Here is an 18064-nt window from a genome sequence, read left to right on the forward strand (position 1 = left end):
TGTTGGGTTTGGTTTCCATTGGTTATCCTGCACACATGCCAGCAGAAGTCAATTTCTTCCCAAACTTGCTGTAACATTGCAGGTGTAACTTGCTCAGTGATGAAATCGATGAGGATGACCAAGAATGAAATGTTTACTTCAAGCAAGATGGTGCACCACCCCGCTACCTGGCTGACATCCAGGATTTTATCAGTGACCGCTTTCCAGGTCAATGGATTGGCCATAATGCGCCAATTGCATGGCCCCCAAGTTCCACAGACAAGACACCACTTGATTTTTTAAAATGGGGTTTCATCGAGGATACTGTGTTTTACCTTCTGTGCTGGCTTCTCTACCTGAACTTAGAGCAAGAATTTACACTGTCATGTTGACAAAACATTGTCTCACTCACTCAATATTGCCAGATGTGCTTGGAGAACCTGATGATTTCCCATGTCTTACCAATACCCTGTTTCTACAAAACATTTATGTCACTCATAAATTGTAGCCCTACTAGGAGGATCTTTAGCATACTTGGTATGGAAATTATGCTGAACTGTTGTCACCAACTTTGATTCTGCAAATCAAAACACACAGCTACCTTCCTCAGATCAGTAAAGGCAGCCATCTTTAATGCTACTGCCACTAGCACTCATTACGGTGTAATTCAGCACTAGCAAGCTACGAAAGGCAAAACTTTATGTATTTCCTTACAAACTGACACTACAGTCACCTCTGTAGGTACTATGGATTAATTTATATGGATTTTCAAAATTTTAAAGTCCTTTTTGAAACACACTGTATAATTATAACAGCAACCTGTCTCAACAGTCCATATCAATGTGCTGTGCCCTGGCACAATTACAATACTGTTGTTGTTTTTGTTGCGGTCTTCAGTCCAAAGACTGGTTTGACGTAGCTCTCCATGATACTCTATTCTGTGCAAGCCTCTTCACCCCCAAAAACTACTGCAACCCACATCTTCCTGAATCTGCTTACTGTATCCATCTCTTGGTGCCCCTTTACAACTTTACATCCCAGACTTCCCCCAATGCTACATTGGTGATCCCTTGGTGTCTCAGAATGTGTCCTATCAACCGATTCCTTCTTTTGGTCAAATTGTGCCACAAATTTCTTGTCTCTCCAATTCTGTTCAATGCTTCTTCATTAATTACATCATCAACCCATCTAAACTTCAGTATTTTTCAGTAGCACCCCATTTTGGAAGTATCTATTCTCTTTTTATCTAAACTGTTTATCGTCCATATTTCACTTCCATACATAGTTACACTCCAGACAAATAACTTGTGAAAAAACTTTCTAAAACTTAAATCTATACTCAATGTTAACAAATTTCTCTTCTTTAGAAATGCTTTTCTTGCCACTGGCAGTCTACATTTTATATCCTCTATGAAATCTTCACGGGTTATCAGCCGAGTGGCATCGTCTTCTAGTCGCAACATTTCAATGGATTTCATTCCATCATCTTCAGGTGAAGATGATGCATATGCAAATTTTTCTTTGGTTACCTTTACTGCTTGTTCAATGTACATACTTAATAACATCGGGGATAGGCTATAACTCTGTCTCACTTTCTTTTCAACCACTGCCTCTCTTTCATAACCCTCAAGTGATATAACTGCTGTCAAGTTTCTCTACAAATTGTAAATAGCCTTTTGATTCCTGTATTTTACCTCTCTTACCTTCAGAATTTGAAAGAGAGTATTCCAGTGAACTTTGTCAAAAGCTTTCTCTAAGTCTACAAGTGGTATAAATGTAGGTTTGCCTTTCCTTAACCTAATCTTCTAAGGTAAGTAATAGGGTCAGTATTGCCTTTTGTGTTCCTACATTTCTCCAGAGTCAAAACTGATCTTCTCTGAGTTCGGCTCCTACCAGATTTTCCATTCCTCTGTAAGGAATTTGCGTTAGTATTTTGTAACCATGACTTATTAAACTGAGAATTTGGTAATTTTCACACCTAGCAGCAACAGCTTTGTTTCGATTGGAATTACTACGTTCTTCTTGAATTATGAGGGTATTTACCTGTCTCATACATTTTGCACATCATATAGTGTAGTTATGCCTTGGCTAGCTCTCCCACAGCAATCAGTAGTTCTGACAGAATATCATCTGCCCCTTGTTTTTCTTAGATCTTTCCTGAGCTTTATCAAATTCTTTTCACAGTAACTCTATACACTCCTTTGACCTATCAACTTGCCTTCTTTGCTGAGGACTGGTCTACGGTCTGAGCCCTTGATAGTCATATATCTGCTTCTCTTTTCCCCAAAGGTGTCTTTAATTTTCCTGTAGGTGGTATCTATCATTCACGTCCTGCCAGTCTCCTTTTTTAAATGTTTGTATTCCCTTTTGCCTGCTTCATTTGCTGCATTTTTAAATTTTCTCCTTTTGTCATTTAAATTCAATCTCTCTTGTGTTACCCAAGGATTTCTACTAGGCCTTGTCTTTTTACCTATTTCATTCTCTGCAGCCTTCACTATTTCATCTTCTAAAGCTATCAATTGGTGTTCTACTGTATTCCTTTCCCCTGTTCTAGTCAGCCACTGCCTAATGCTCACTCTGAAACTCTGAACAACCTCTTATTCTTTCAACTTATCCAGACCCCATCTCCTTAATTTTCTACCTTTTTGCAATTTCTTGAGTTTTAATACAGTTCATAACTAATAAATTGTGGACAGAGTCCAAATCTGCCTCTGGAAATGTCTTACAATTTAAAATCTGGTTCCTAAATCTCTAACTGTAATCAATCCGAAACCATCTGGTGTCTCTAGAACTGTTCCACGTATACAACGCTCTTTTATGATTCTTAAACCAAGTGTTGGCCATGATTAAATTATGCTCTGTGCAAATTCTACCAGATGCCTTTGTCTTTCTTTCCTATTTACCTACTATTTTTCCTCTTCTTCCTTTTCCTACTATCGAATTCACAATTAAATTTTCATTTCTTTTAACTATCTGAATAATTTCTTTTATCTCATTGTATATTTATTCAATGCCTTTATCATCTGCAGAGCTATTTGGCATGTAAACTTGTACTTCTGTGGTAGGCAAGGACTTCATGTCTATCTTGGCTATGTTGTTGCATTCATTATGCTGTTCATAGTAGCTTTCCCTGATTCATATTTTCTTATTCATTATTAAACCTACCTGCATTACCCCTATTTTATTTTGTATTTTTAACCCTGTATTCACATGACCAGAAGTCCTGTTCCTCCTGTCACTGAACTACACTGATTTCCACTGTATATAACTTCAACATATCTATTTCCCATTTTAAATTTTCTGACCTTATTATGACAATTACATATATTCTATATTTGGTTAGGTCATATTTCACAAAAATGTATGTTTGATTCATTGATGTACACTGTTTTTCTCCCGTGAGAGAAAGGGTGAACCACAGTCCTAATAGATTGCAATACCCTTAATGAACACTTTATAATTAATGAATACTTTACACACTGTGCCATCTCCCATTCTTCATTTAATACAAATATGAAACCAGCAACCAAAAACCTTCTCTTGGTCAAAAATCACATCAAAACTATAAGTAAAATTAAAAACTCAAAAACAGAGGATTAAATGCATAACCTCTGCAATCGTGATGCCACTAACATAGCTCACAAATCATATTCCTGATGAAGGTGTGTTTCCCAAATGTCTGAAAATGAGTCACACTCCCAGTCTATAAGAAAGGAATTAAAATCCATAGAGAAGAAATAAAATCTTAGAGGTTTTGCCAGTGACATCATAATTCTGTCAGAGACAGCAAAGGGCCTGTAAGAGCAGCTGAACAGAATGGACTGTGTCTTGAAAGGAGAATACGAGATGAATGTCAACAAAAGCAAAACAAGGATAATGGAATGTAGTCAAATTAAATCAGGTGTTGCTGAGTGTATAAGATTAGAAAAAGAGACACTTAAAATACTAAATGAGTTTTGCTATTTAGGGAGTAAAATAACTGATGATGGTCAAAGTAGAGAGAATATAAAATGTGGACTGGCTTTGGCAAGGAAAGCATTTCTGAAGAAGAGTAATTTGTTAACACTGAGTATAGATTGAAGTGTCAGGAAGTCTTTTCTAAAAGTATTTGTATGGAGTGTAGCCATGTATGGAAGTGAAACATGGACAAGAAGAGAATAGAAGCTTTTGAAATCTGGTGCTACAGGAGAATGCCGCTTAAGATTAGATGGGTAGATCACGTAAGTAATGAGGAGATACTGAATAGAATTGGGGAGAAGAGGAACTTGTGGCACAACTTGACTAGAAGAATGGATTGGTTAGCAGGCCAAGTTCTGAGGCATCAAGGAATCAGCAATTTAGTACTGGAGGGAAGCATGGAGGGCAAAAATTGTAGAAGGAGACCAAGAGATGAATACAGTAAGCAGATTCAGAAGGATGTAAGTTGCAGTAGTTATTCAGAGATGAAGATGCTTGTACAGGACAGAGTAGCATGGACAACTGCATCACACCAGTCTCTGGAATGAAGAACACAACAACAATAACAACAAAAGAGTGATTCAAAGAACAAGTTGTTGTAGGTACTGTAACATGGTCTTAACTCTTCTCAGTGTGCCCACAAAGCCAACACTAACCATTACTTTAGTGGTTTATTTGTCATTGGCACAATATGATGAGCAGAAAATGTGTGAAATATAAATACATGTAAAATTGGATGACTGTTGCACATTCAGAGCACAATAATGGGGAAGTGGAAAGAAGATTTAATAATTAGAGAAATTAGTAACTACTGTAAAATGAGGTAAAGGATCTTTCACAGTTCTGTAAGGTGTTTACAGTAGTAAAAATGAACTTAAAACAAAAGACATGGAAAAGAAAATGCACATGAACTAGACAAGAGTACACAACTGGAGTACATACACTTTTACTCATAACTAGACAAAGACTTGAGGAAATTAATCAATAAAATTCTGCATCACTTGACAATGAGCCTCTTTTTGAAAATTTATTCACACTTCTATTGAGTTCCCATAAAATTGTATCAAGAATCAAGCAAGATAAGGATTCAGATGTCAAGATCTACTGGGTAGTCTTGACTTTTGAATCTTTACCTTGCCTGACACAGTTTCATATGATTTAAATAGAAATTTGGAAAGATTTACAATTTCGAAGTGAGGCTGACTGTCAAGTGACACAGAACTTTATTGATGTATAGACCAAAAAACTTGAGGTGATCTATGGTACTAAATCAAGACATCCTCTCCCTGAAGTCAGTCCCACAAAGAAACTAAGTATCATGTGCTAGGAGCCTGTGTGGTGATGCTCTGTTTTTGTTCAGGACTTCAGTATTGAATAGAATAGAATCTTTATTAGTCTGTCAGACACAGGAGAGTTCCCCTATGTTTCCTTGAGCTTGATCACTTCACAAGTTCCATGCAACACTGCTGTCTGCTGCCTGTCTCTCATTCCAGGGACTTGATAGAAATTCTTTACCCCTCCTAAAATCTTTCAATTGGCCTATGTGAGACTGATGCATTTGTCATAGACTGATACATTTACATAGTGAACTTGATATATTTACGTGAGAATGATGCATTTACCTCATTGAGACTGATACAGAGTGAAGCCTATGTACTTTCAGAAGTCTTCATGTAATGCTCCAATTCACGAAAGTGTTGTTCCACTTAACCCTAGGACGCCTAAGGGGGGGGGTTCACTGAACCCACAATTTTTTTATGTCCTCTGCTTTTGCTCAAGTAACTTTCATACTACATATTCCCTTTGAGTTATTGTTTGTTGGCTATTTTATGAAACGTTAATGCCAATATATTTTATAGAAAATTCCTGCTTTGAAAGAAAAAATAAATAAACTTATTATGGGTCCAGCAACCCCCCGCCCCCCTTAGGCTTCCATGCTATAGAAAATTTCCCCCTTAGTAAGATTTCATATTTCTCATCTCTACAACAATGCAAGTTAGTTTCTTGTTGGTTGGTATTCTTGATATTCACAACAATCGGTTTACTTTCAGAGGAAGTGATTGTTGATGTCAGTCAACTGTTATTTATCTTGTAAACTTGCAGTGAGTTAGTGCAGTTCCCTACTGTTCACACCCAGACTTAGAAATGACTAAAAGAATACAAGGCTCGTCTTTAGAAAGAGTTCTGAATGAAATTTTAGATGAAGATTCTGACTCGGGGAGCGAAAGTGAATATGAGGATGGTGTTATGGAGTATGATTCAGATCGAGAAAGTGATGTGGATGTTAGAGAAGATGAAGATAGCGCAGCGTCAGGCAGTGACCATCAGGATGTTATTGTGGCCAAGTCTGGAAGAAGGTACGTAACCACACAGCCTAGAATTCCTCAGAGGTCTGTGGCTAATATAGTAAGAGAGCAGGCAGGAGTAACTCCAGCTGGTGTATGCCGTTCACCTGGAGAAGCCTTGAAGTTACTTCTTATGCCTGACATCATGGATGTTATAGTAAAACCTTCAAATGAAGAGGCAGTTAGGCGAAATGTTACTCTGACTAATGAGAAAGAATTGTATGCCTTTATAGTAATCCTGATACTTATGGGGAAACTAAGGACAATTCTGTCAATGTACACGATTTTTGGTCAGACCTAATGGTTCGGCCAGTTTACAAGGGTATTATGGCAAGAGAACTTTTCAAGGAACTTATTGCAATCATAAGGTTTGATGACAAAAGTACCCGCCAGCTAAGAAGGGAAGCAGACAAGTTCACAGCAATCCGTGATGTTTTCAACAAAGTGAATGACAGGTTTCCACTATTGTATAAACCAGGGGTCCACCTCACCATTGATGAGATGCTCAGCTTGTTTAGAGGGCGCTGCCCCTTCAAAGTATCTATGAAGGATAAACCGGGCAAGTATGGCATCCTTATAGCATGATGTTTGATGCAGTTGACAGATACGTCTTGAATATGGAACCCTACATAGGTAATGTTCAGAATCTGTCGTAAGAAGAACGGGGTTCAGCAGCTGTCGTCAAATGTCTGGTAGCACCTGTGAAAAATACTGGTCGAAATATTACTACAGACTGATACTACACATTGGTGTATTTGGTGGAAGAGTTATACCAAGACTACAAAGTTACTACAGTAGGAACTCTCCACTCAAACAGGACGCATATTCCAGACATAATGAAGAACACGTCAAATCGAGAGCTATATTCATCAATGTTCTTGTTCACAGACCCATCAACAGGTAGGCCTGCAGTAACTTTGGTGTCCTACATAGCAAAAATTAAACCAAGCAAAAACTTACTGATGTTGTCAACAATGCACCAAGATAAAGGCACTATTGGAAAAGAGAAGAATAAAACCGAGATAAATGCATATTATAATTCCACTAAAGGTGGAACTGATACCATTAATCAAATGGTGCATGTGTACACCTGCAAGAGGGGAACAAAGAGATGGCATCTATCTGTATTTTACTCTCTCATCGACATTTGTGCTATCAATGCAACCACCATCATCCAGCAACATCCAAGATGGAATGAAAAGAAACACAACAAATGGAAACTCCATCTTCTGCAAGCTGGGATGAAACTAGTGAAATTGCAGGTAGAAGAAAGAAGTGCCAATGCAAGAGGGTTATCTAACAAAATTGTTCAATCAATCGAGACTATTCTACAAAAGTAAATCAAAGAAGTGACAACAGAAGCACGTCAGCCTCCTGCAGGGAAAGGTCAGTGCCATATTTGTGTAAAAGAAGCTAAAACAAAGAAGCAGAAGCACTACAATCTAAGTAAACCAAAACAGCATTGTGGACAGTGTCATAAACATGTGTGTCACACACATTCAGAAAAGATTGTGAAGTGTGTCTCTTGCCCTGAAGTTGAGGACTCAGAGTAGTCTATTGTATATGAACACGCCTGTATTTTGTATTGTAATATGTCAATTTTTTATTCACTCAATCCAATATTTATAACAATTAACAACATTTATAAACCGATGCCTTAGTTAAAATACATAAACCATTTTGAAAGTTGTAATTTTTTGTCAATAAACTTATTTAATACCTGTGGGCTCGCCGACCCCCCCCCCCCCCTCCCCCTTAGGCATCCAAGTTAGAAAAAAAGGCTTGGGCATCCTAGGGTTAACACTGGAGAAATTCATTTACAAGTTGAATTAAATCCATGGGCTCCAATGATCAAAATAATTAGCTAGTTTATAGCAGAGAGAAAAAGAAGACAAACTAGTCTGTACAAAGACAGATTCACATCACTGCTGTATGTTGTGCAAATTATTTATAAAACACACAGTAACTAACCTACAATTCATTAGTGACTTCCTGAGAAATCACAGCTTCATAAATCGCAGCTTCATATTTTATGGTTGTGGGCTACATGAAAGTAAATCATTTGAAAAGATTTATGTATCAGAATATAAACACACAAACAAGAAATCAAATTCAATGTAGATTTTGATATATATGATTTTTTGATGTAATGGGTCTCACATTCAATTCACATTTGCCTCTGTATCTTTTTGTTGTTGTTGTGGTCTTCAGTCCTGAGACTGGTTTATGCAGCTCTCCATGCTAGTCTATCCTGTGCACGCTTTTCCCCATCCCCCAGTACCTACTGCAACCTATATCCTTCTTAATCTGCTTAGTGTATTCATCTCTTGGTCTCCCTCTATGAATTTTACCCTCAACGCTGCCCTCCAATACTAAATTGGTGATCCCTTGATGCCTCAGAACATGTCCTACCAACCGATCCCTTCTTCCGGTCAAGTTGTGCCACAAACTTCTCTTCTCCCCAATCCTATTCAATACTTCCTCATTAGTTACGTGATCTACCCATGTAATCTTCAGCATTCTTCTGTAGCACCACATTTCAAAGGCTTCTATTCTCTTCTTGTCCAAACTATTTATCGTAAATGTTTCACTTCCATACATGGCTACACTCCATACAAATACTTTCAGAAACGACTTCCTGACACTTAAATCTATACTCGATGTTAACAAATTTCTCTTCTTCAGAAACGCTTTCCTTGCCATTGCCTGTCTACATTTTATATCCTCTCTACTTCGACCATCATCAGTTATTTTTCTCCCCAAATAGCAAAACTCATTTTCTACTTTAAGTGTCTCATTTCCTAATCTAATTCCCTTAGCATCACCCAACTTAATTAGACTGGATTCCATTATCCTTGTTTTGCTTTTTTTGATGTTCATCTTATATCCTCCTTTCCAGACACTGTCCATTCCATTCAACTGCTCTTCCAAGTCCTTTGCTGTCTCTGACAGAATTACAATGTCATCGGCGAACCTCAAAGTTTTTATTTCTTCTCCATGAATTTTAATACCTACTCCGAATTTTTCTTTTGTTTCCTTTACTGCTTGCTCAATATACAGATTGAACAACATCGGGGAGAGGCTACAACCCTGTCTTACTCCCTTACCAACCACTGCTTCCCTTTCATGTCCCTTGACTCTTATAAATGCCATCTGGTTTCTATACAAATTGTAAATAGCCATTTGCTCCCTGTATTTTACCCTTGCCACCTTTAGAATTTATAAGAGAGTATTCCAGTCAACATTGTCAAAAGCTTTCTCTAAGTCTACAAATGCTAGAAACGTAGGTTTGCCTTTCCTTAATCTTTCTTCTAAGATAAGTCGTAAGGTCAGTATTGCCTCACGTGTTCCAGTGTTTCTATGGAATCCATACTGATCTTCCCCAAGGTTGGCTTCTACTAGTTTTTCCATTCGTCTGTAAAGAATTCGTGTTAGTATTTTGCAGCTGTGACTTATTAAACTGATAGTTCGGTAATTTTCACATCTGTCAACACCTGCTTTCTTTGGGATTGGAATTATTATATTCTTCTTGAAGTCTGAGGGTATTTCGCCTGTTTCATACATCTTGCTCACCAGATGGTAGAGTTTTGTCAGGACTGGCTCTCCCAAGGCTGTCAGTAGTTCCAATGGAATGTTGTCTACTCCGGGGGCTTTGTTTCGACTCAGGTCTTTCAGTGCTCTGTCAAACTCTTCACACAGTATCATATCTCCCATTTCATCTTCATCTACATCCTCTTCCATTTCCATAATATTGTCCTCAAGTACATCGCACTTGTATAGACCCTCTATATACTCCTTCCACCTTTCTGCCTTTCCTTCTTTGCTTAGAACTGGGTTTCCATCTGAGCTCTTGATATTCATACAAGTCGTTCTCTTAGCTCCAAAGGTCTCTTTAATTTTCCTGTAGGCAGTATCTATCTTACCCCTAGTGAGATAGGCCTCTATATCCTTACATTTGTCCTCTAGCCATCCCTGCTTAGCCATTTTGCACTTCCTGTCGATCTCATTTTTGAGACGTTTGTATTCCTTTTTGCCTGCTTCATTTACTGCATTTTTATATTTTCTCATTTCATCAATTAAATTCAATATTTCTTCTGTTACCCAAGGATTTCTACTAGCCCTTGTCTTTTTACCTACTTGATCCTCTGCTGCCTTCGCTACTTCATCCCTCAAAGCTACCCATTCTTCTTCTACTGTATTTCTTTCCCCCATTCCTGTCAATTGTTCCCTTATGCTCTCCCTGAAACTCTGTACAACCTCTGGTTCTTTCAGTTTATCCAGGTCCCATCTCCTTAAATTCCCACCTTTTTGCAATTTCTTCAGTTTTAATCTACAGGTCATAACCAATAGATTGTGGTCAGAGTCCACATCTGCCCCTGGAAATGTCTTACAATTTAAAACCTGGTTCCTAAATCTCTGTCTTACCATTATATAATCTATCTGATACCTTTTAGTATCTCCAGGGTTCTTCCATGTATACAACCTTCTTTCATGATTCTTAAACCAAGTGTTAGCTATGATTATGTTGTGCTCTGTGCAAAATTCTACCAGGCGGCTTCCTGTTTCATTTCTTAGCCCCAATCCATATTCACCTACTATGTTTCCTTCTCTCCCTTTTCCTACACTCGAATTCCAGTCACCCATGACTATTAAATTTTCGTCTCCCTTCACAATCTGAATAATTTCTATTATTTCATCATACATTTCTTCGCCATCTGCAGAGTTAGCTGGCATATAAACTTGTACTACTGTAGTAGGTGTGGACTTCGTATCTATCTTGGCCACAATAATGCGTTCACTATGCTGTTTGTGGTAGCTTACCCGCATTCCTATTCATTATCAAACTTACTCCTGCATTTCCCCTATTTGATTTTGTGTTTATAACTCTGTAGTCACCTGACCAGAAGTCTTGTTCCTCCTGCCACCGAACTTCACCAATTCCCACTCTATCTAACTTCAACCTATCCATTTCCCTTTTTAAATTTTCTAACCTACCTGCCCAATTAAGGGATCTGATATTCCACGCTCCGATCCGTAGAATGCCAGTTTTCTTTCTCCTGATAACAACATCCTCTTGAGTAGTCCCTGCCCGGAGATCTAAATGGGGGGGCTATTTTACCTCCGGAATATTTTACCCAAGGGGACGCCATCATCATTTAATCATACAGTAAAGTTGCATGCCCTCGGGAAAAATTACGGCTGTAGTTTCCCCTTGCTTTCAGCCGTTCGCAGTACCAGCACAGCAAGGCCATTTTGGTTATTGTTACAAGGCCAGATCAGTCAATCATCCAGACTGTTGCCCCAGCAACTACTGAAAAGGCTGCTGCCCCTCTTAAGGAACCACATGTTTGTCTGGCCTCTCAACAGATACCCCTCCATTGTGGTTGCACCTACGGTACGGCTATCTGTATCGCTGAGGCACGCAAGCCTCCCCACCAACGGCAAGGTCCATGGTTCATCTTATTGTAAGAAATACTTCCAAATTGTGGATTTGCTATAAGCAGCGTTAAGACCTTTTCACCAGTAAACAAAATCACACTTCAAACACTATACAAGGAGGCACATTCTATGTGGAAAGTAATAAACAGGAATGCCATTACTTTAAAAGGAGCTGCTGCTTCCTCGGATACATTAAATTATTAAATAACTATTTCTTGTCTTCATTGCTAGGTTAATATCTAGTGATCACACTGAGATTTCTTATGACATAGTATTTAGGTATGTGCCATTTCAAATTTGTAATCATTCTCAATTCCTTGCTTTATGTCAGATGAGAGATTTTTGAAGACCCTTGCACTATACATTGGTATCACTTCCCTGCCTTCAATCCCAATTATAATGAATTTTAATGGTATGTGCCACTGATCTTTATTTTTGAGATCTAGAAGTCAGTGTTTGGAAACTGCACAGAATGTGATTTTGGAAGAGAAGCAAATAAATTACAGGACGTTTCAGTGATTTTCTTTTCTCAATCTGAAGAAAAAAAAAACCTTTATTGTCCCTTGGAAATGTCCATGCAGGATGTGGTGGCTGATGCACAGTGACCCATATTCATCAGATGTGCTGGACAAGATGATTCCCTTGTTCAGAAGGATAGGCCAACACTGTTTGCCCACTTTCGGCTGGTTGGTGATGCACTGTGGTGACAGAATTTAGGTGCATGCCCTACAATTTTTCTCAAATGAATTTACACAAACTATACAGTAAAAAAAAAAAAAAATCATTTTGTGTCACTTATAGATTTATGTAACAATGAAGTTAATCAATTATTGAAAATATAATGTAAATGGATAGATAAAAAATCTACTGACCAAGTGATGGTAGTGGAACACACAAAAGGATTTAACTTTTACAAGCTTTCAGAGCCAGTGGCTCCTTCTTCTGGCAGAAGATCTGAAGGGGAAGGAAGAGGGGTGAAGGAAAAGGACTGGAGATATTTAGGGATAGGGGGTACAGTTCAGAAAAGTCACCCAGAACCCCGGATCAGGGGATATTTACTGGACAGGATGAGAAGGAAAGACTGATTGTTGGGGACAGCACCAGACAAGATTTGAAAACCCGAAAGCTTAAAGGTGGAAGACAGGTAATATGCAAGACAGAGATTACTACTAAAACATTGTGGATGAGTTAATAAAAGTGAAAAGCTAAGTGCATGGTATGTAACAGAGGTGGGAGGGGAGAAGGCAGAAAACACTAATCAGAAAATGAAAGATGTAGGAAACTAAAATGGGGTGAAGAAAGGAGTAGTTACTGTGAATAAATGCTGAGACAAAAGGAGTTAATATACAAGATGTGTTCAGAAAGTAAGGCGACTTTATATTTTTATAAAAATAATATTTATTTATTCATCAATATTCATGTTGTTCCCTTCAAAGTAACCCCTTCAGATACAATACACTTGTGCCAACACTTCTTCCAATCCTTGAAGCATTTCTCATAAGCACTTTTTGGTACACCCTTGAGTATTTCCAACAATGCAGTTTTTATTTCCTCAATCATTGAAAACCTTCATCCTTTCGTAAGTCCCTTCAGTTTTGGCAACAGGAAAAAGTCACAGGGGGCCAAATCTGGTGAATATGGTGGCTGAGGCATGATTGTCATGTCGTTTTTGGCCAAAAAATCTCTCACAAGCAATGATGAATGAGCAGGTGCATTGTCATGATCCAAAAGCCATGAATTGTTTTTCCACAATTCCAGGCTTTTTTTGCGTATTGCTTCTTGCAAATTGTGCATAACTTCAAGGTAATACTTCTTATTGAGCGTATGACCTTGAGGCAAAAATTCATGATGCACTATGCTACTAAAATTGAAAAAAACCGTGAGCAAAACTTCAACATTTGAATGAACTTCGCGTGATTTTTTCAGTCTTGGCCTTCTGGGATGCTTCCATTGGGAAGATACGGCTTTGGTTTCAACCTCATAACCATAAACCCATGTTTTGTCACCAGTTACCACCACTTTAGACCAAATCGGAATCATCATTGATGTCATTCAAGAGCTCCTGAGCAATGCTCATGCGACAGTTCTTGTGATCAAAATTAAGAAGTTTTGGAACAAACTTCACTGACACATGCCTCATAACCAAAACATCCAAAATAATTGCATGACATGAGCTGACCAATATGTCAACATCCTCAGCAACTTCTCTTACAGTATTTCAATGATTTTTCAAAACAATTTCCTTCACAGCTTCAATGTTATCATCTGTTATTGATGCGCTGGGGTGTCCAGAGCAAGGTTTGTCATTGGCATCTTCTCTGCCACCTTGGAAGAGCTTGTACCACTTGCAAACATATTTTTTTACTTAGAGCAGACTCACTGTATGACACTGTCAACATTTCAAGTGTTTTAGAGCACTTGGTTCCATTTTTCACACAACATTTGACACAAATTCTTTGCACCATTTTTTACAATAATTGAAAATCACCAAACACACTAACACATGTCTAACCTTTCTATCTGTCAAAAACATACAAAGTATGCTGTACACTTGAAACTGTGAACATATGTCCAGGAAATGTGTACCAACATAACAAAAAAAAAAAAAAAGACTGATAATCGAATGTACATTGCCCACACAATTTGAAAATTCAGCTTACTTTTTTGAGTAGCCCTCATAAATTAAGGCTAGGTGGGTGGCAAGAACCAAGGACATGTTGTAGTGCTAGTTCCCATCTGCAGAGTTCTGAGAAACTGTTGTCTGGGGGAAGAATTCAGATGGTATGTGTGGTGAAACAGGCACTGAGGTCATGGCTCATGTTGTGCAGCATGCTCCGCAACAGGATATTGTGTATTGCCTGTATACATCCTCTGCCTATGCTCATTCATCCTTCTGATAACTGGGTGGTAGTCATGCCAATGTAAAAAGCTAAACATTGTTTACACAGCAGCTAGTATATAATATGTGTCGTTTCACAGGCGGCTCTCCCTTTGATAGTATATGTTTTGCCAGTTACAGGGCTGGAATAGGTGGTGGTAGGAGGGTGCATAGGGCAAGTCTTGCAATGGGGACGGTCACAGGGTAGGAGCCGTAGGGTAGGGATATGTGTGCAGAAGGAGTGTAGGGCCTGACAAGGATATTACAGAGATTGGGAGGGCAAGGAAAAGCTATTCTAGGTGTGGTGGGCAAAATCTCAGACAGAATGGATCTCATTTCAGGGCAAGATTTTAGGGTATTATTTCAGTTTTATGAGTTAGCTTCATGAGTATGTCCCCATCATTTTGTTAACGGTCATATTTATTGTGATATTTACAACTAAGTAACACACTGGATTAAATTCAAAAAGTTTTCAGTGAAAAATTGGTTTGGTTGGTTTGTGGGATTAAAGGGACCAGACTGCTACGGTCATTGGTCCCTGAAAAATTGGGGTTCCTATGATTTTGCATTTGCTACATGTTACATAACATGTTACTGCATATGAAATTTAGCTCTGTCAGTCTCCAATGTCGAGAAAATTCATCTTATATAGCACACTATCTTGTGATTGTGAAGTGCAATGATAAAACCAGAATGAAATATCCATAAAATTCCTCATGTTTCATAAATGGTTTGAGATATTGAAATGAGATTTTGGCAAATGATTGTATGCACAGAGCAGAGTATTGTGCCGTATGGTTATTATGCGAAACTTCAGTATCTACCATGTTATTCCACTAACTACAGACATTTTCAATGAAAGAACATAGTTTTTAAGGGCCATCAATACCAGGTGAAACGAGAAATGCTATGGGTCTTAGAAAAACGTAAATGATGACATTACACATTTATTTTCATTTTGAGAATGTGCTTTTTTGTAAGCTATAGATTTTACTTGTCCTCAGTTCCTCACTTACTAAACTAAATAAATCACTGTTTCAGAATTCTCTCACAGCTGCGTCTGCACAATGTGTTAGCAATATGACAATGTGTGCACTCTGCTGTGTTTTGGCAAAAGAAGCATCCTTCACCATGACAACAAGAAAAATGTATGTTCTAATATAACTTCACCACTATGACACTCCTCTGAAAGTTAACAATATTAGGAAAAATATAGATTGTTAACCACCATTAAGATGACCTGCTGACATTTAGACAGGCACAATGAAAAGACTTTTACAAATTAAAGCTTTCAGCCAAAGCCTTCTTCAACAAAGAAAACACACACATTTTAACACAAGCAAGCAAATCTCATGCACACATGATCGCTACTAGTCCAGTGATAGCGGTCATGTGTGCACGTGTGGTGTGCTTGCTTGTGTCAATGGGTGGGTTTTCATTGCTGAAGGAGGCTTTGGCTGAAAGCTTTAAAGTGTAATAGTCTTAGCGTTGTGCCTGTCTGCAACTTAATGGGTCATCTTTAGGATAGGTAGCAACCTATCTTTTTCAATAAACGTAATCAATTTTTGAAAATATAATTTAATTGGACAGATAAAAAAATGTATTCACCAAGTGGTGGCTGGAGAACATATATACAGAAGGTATTAAAGTTTGCAAGCTTTTGGAGTAAATGGCTCCTTCTTCTGACAGAAGGGTTGAAGGAGAAGGACAGGTGAGATTTATGAAAAGTCACCCAGAACCTCAGGTCAGGGGAGACTTACTGGACAGGATGAGAGGGAAAGATTGATTGTTGGGGATGAGCTTTGAAAACCTGAGAGCTTAAAGGTGGAATATAGGGTAATATGCGAAAAAGAGATTACTGCCAAAACATCATGCAAGAGTTAATAAAAAATAGAAAACTAAAAGGTAGTGAAGAAAGTAAAAGTTGCTGTAAAGAATGTTGAGACCCAAGAAATTAATATAAATTAAGGCCAGTGGGATGGTGAAATTCAAGGACATGTTGTAGCTCCAGATCCTACCTGTGGGTATATGAAAAACTGGAGTCTGGGGAAAGAATCCAGATGGCATATGTGGTCAAAGAGGCACTGAGATCACTACTGTCATGTTTTAGAGCATGTCCTGCAACAGGATACTGTGAGTTGCCAGCGTACACACTCTGCCTATGCCCATTCATCGTAACTGATAACTTGGTGTTGATCACGCCACTGCAAAAGGTCTAACAATGCTTATGCAACAGATGGTATACATAGCATGTGTTGTTCCACAGGTGGCTTTCCCTTTGATAGTATATATTTTGTCAGTTACTGGGCTGGTATAGGTTGTAGCAGGAGAGTGCATAGGGCATGTATTACAGTGAAGATGTTCACTGGGGTAGGAGCCAAAGAGTGGGTGGGGGATGGGTGTAGAAGGAGCACACGGTCTGACAAGCATTTTGCAGACATTGGGAGGGAACGAAAAGCTATTATAGGTGTCTTAGACAGAATGTCAGATAAAATGGCCCTCATTTGAGGGCATGGTTTTAGGCAGTCATAGCCTTGTCGGAGTTGCTGATTAATGCATTCAGGGCCAGAATAATACTAAGTAAAAAGTGATGTATTCCTAAACTGATTTTTGGAGGATCAACAGTGCCAGGATTGGATATGTTGACCTGTGAAATCTGCTTTCAAACTAGGATGGTGGGGTAATTATGTCCAGTGAAGGCTGAGGTGAGAATGGTGATGTATTGCTGTATAGAGTCTGCATCTGAACAAATACATTTCCTTCTATAACCAAAGCTGGATGGCAGGGAACATTTGACATGGAAAGGATGGCCGCTGTCAAAATGCAGGAACTGTTGTTTGTTAGTAGTTTTAATGTGAACAGAAGCATTTAGTTGACCTTCAATGAGGAATGTCAAGGGAAGTGGCAAGTTATTTGGGATAGGATCATGTGAAATTTAATTGTGATAATGTATTTAGAGATTCCAAGAATTTTAAAATGTGAGCCTCACAATGAGTTCATTTGGCAAAGATGTCATCAATGTATCTAAACCAAACCAGGGGCTGAAGGCTTATGGATCCCAGGGAAGCCCCAACCAAGCATCCTGTAAAAAGGCTGACATAGAAAGGAACCATCCTGGTTCCCAAGGCTGTGCCCCTGTTCTTTATGCATGTCTGTCCTTAAATCAGTGGCACAGCCATGGGAACCAGGATGGTTCCTTCCTATGTCAGCCTTTTTATGGGATGCTTGGTTGGGCTTCACTGGGATCCATAAGCCTTCAGCCCCTGGTTTGGTTTAGATACATTGATGACTTCTTTGCCAAATGAACTCATTGTGAGGCTGACATTTTAAAATTGTTGGAATCTCTAAATACATTCTCCCAATTAAATTTCACATGATCCTATCCAAATCCTATGCTACTTTCCTTTCAATCATATCTTCCTCACCAAAGTTCAGCTACACACTTCTGTCCACATTAAACCTATTA

General features: G+C 38.5%; 1 protein-coding gene across 1 annotated transcript in view; it reads right to left on the reverse strand.

Annotated features, from left to right (window-relative positions):
- The window catches only part of LOC124550657 (retinal dehydrogenase 2-like), an 82084-nt gene that overhangs the window by 14156 nt on the left and 49864 nt on the right, over positions 1 to 18064 (reverse strand). The window lies entirely within an intron of this gene.

Source organism: Schistocerca americana, chromosome 1 (genome assembly GCF_021461395.2).
Source record: "Schistocerca americana isolate TAMUIC-IGC-003095 chromosome 1, iqSchAmer2.1, whole genome shotgun sequence".
Taxonomy (NCBI): domain Eukaryota; kingdom Metazoa; phylum Arthropoda; class Insecta; order Orthoptera; family Acrididae; genus Schistocerca; species Schistocerca americana.